Genomic DNA, 2084 nt, shown 5'->3' with positions numbered 1-2084 from the left:
CCATGAGTCATAAAATGGTGTTGCTGTTCTGCTGCTGCCAAACATATATCCTAATAGTCCTCCAGTTCCCAGTCCAGTCCAGAAGCCCGGTCCTGAATTGCTGTATTCTTGCTGTCCTGTAAACTCGGTTTTAAAGCCTGGGGGAAAGAATCCTCCCATGGTGTTGGATCTCCGATACTGGTGGGAATATGGAGGATATTCAGAATACGGTGGAGGAGAATCTTGACCATCACTGAGGAACAGTTTATAAACTCCAAAAGCAATAGCAAGGAGCACCACAATGATAATCAGTCCACTAATACCACTGGAATCTGAGGAGTACATCTTCTTATCATAGCCAGAGTTAAAGTCAGTTTTTTTTCCAGACTCTTTCAATCTCTTCAGACCAATTTCTGTGTAATCTAAATTATACTCCAAGCCACAGGATCCTCTTAGTATGTACTGGTCTTCAGATGAGTCATAGCCTTCACAGCTCACGACAGTTTTTCCAAATTTGTATGCAACATCTAAGTCAGTCTTGCACTCCCACTGTACATCATAACCATCCCAGCCTTTGTTCTGACACTGTATGACTTTGGGGGTATAAGAATCACATCCAGCAGTGCCTCCAACACATTTCAATTGTGGGACTGTATCCAGTCTGCGGGAGGTTGTATAGCGGTCATGATGGAGGGTGAGAGCTTTCACATCCTGTAACAATATTCTGTCAGGATGGTTCTAGCACAGCACAGGTCCAAAGGCGAGGAGAAGAAGGAGGTTGAGGAGAGGGCAGCATCTGGTCATTATCGGCCCCCCGACCGCAGCCATGGCACTCGGTGGAAGTGGCGCGCGGCTGCCCCAACGCTCCCAGGCCAGAGGCTCGACTCTCAGAACCGCTGCGCAGTGGGGAGCTCCATGTAATTTTCTTCTAATTGATCCTTTGTGCTTCTGGTTAGATTTACTCTCAAGTATTTAATCTTGTGATTCGCTTTTGTGAAGGATATTGTTTTTCTTAGGCCTGGCTCTCTATAATCTTTGTCACTGTAGAGAATTCCAGCTGATTTTTGTATGTTGACCTTGTTTCCTGCTACTTTGCCGATTTGATCAACTATGTCCAGTAGTTTTCTTGCTGAGTCTCTAGGTTTTCTAATTATACTATCATAACATCTGCATACAGAGATAATTTCACTTTCTCTATGCCAATTTGGATACCACTTATTTCCTTCTCTTGTCTTGTTGCTATCACTAAGACACAATACTGAATAAGAGTGGTGTTAGTGGACATCCTTGTCTAGTTCTTCTTCTTAAAGGGAATGCCTTTAACCTCTCTCCATTGAGAACAATTTTGGCTCTCGGGTTTACATGAATACGATTTTACTATGTTGAAGAAATTCCCCTCTAATCTCATTTTGTTGAGTGTTTTATTCAGGAAAGGGTGTTGGATTTTGTCAAAGGCCTTTTCTCTATTAATAGATAGGATCATGTGGTTCCTATCCTTTGCTTTATTAATGTGATGAATTATATTAATTATTTTTCTTATGTTGAACCATCCTTGCATTCTTCTTATGAATTCCACTTTTTAGAGGGTGTTGGAGTTTTTGCTGTTCTTTTTCAATTTGCTGAAGATGTTGGGTTAGAGAGTCAATGGTAAATTTTTCCAGCCTTTGGAAGGGTTTGCTTATTCCTATAAATTGACCTCTGATTACTGCAGTGGCTCTTTCCCAGAGGTTTTGGTAAATGTTTTCATTGCCATTTGTTTCAAGAAAATTTTAAATTTCATTTTTTTATTTCTGCTAGCACTCCATCGTGTTGAAGCAAGGTGTTGTTCACTTTCCAAATGTGATTACTCTTCCTTTATCTTTCTGTTATTAATTTCTAATTTTGTAGCATTATGGTCTGAAAAGATGTTTTGTTTATTTCTATATTTGGGGTTTTTTTTAACTTGTTGATGCTTGCCTTTTGAACTAGAATGTGATCTATTCTGGAGAACACTCCATTCATATTGGAGACGAAGGTATGCTTTTTTTCCCTTTTTTTTTCGCTTGTTTGTTTGTATGTTTTATTCACTAGCCTGTAAATATTTATGAGGTCAAGTTGTTTTATTG

The 2084-nt window shown here is 39.7% G+C and overlaps 1 pseudogene; it reads right to left on the bottom strand.

The window, feature by feature from the left end:
- Positions 1–3: 3 nt before the first annotated feature.
- LOC102868384 lies at positions 4–927 on the bottom strand (annotated as a pseudogene).
- Positions 928–2084: the final 1157 nt, after the last annotated feature.

The sequence above is a fragment of the Elephantulus edwardii genome, unplaced genomic scaffold (assembly GCF_000299155.1).
Source record: "Elephantulus edwardii isolate Elephantulus edwardi_28Jun2011 unplaced genomic scaffold, EleEdw1.0 scaffold04359, whole genome shotgun sequence".
Taxonomy (NCBI): Eukaryota; Metazoa; Chordata; class Mammalia; order Macroscelidea; family Macroscelididae; genus Elephantulus; species Elephantulus edwardii.
This window is presented reverse-complemented; position numbering and strand designations above follow the sequence as displayed.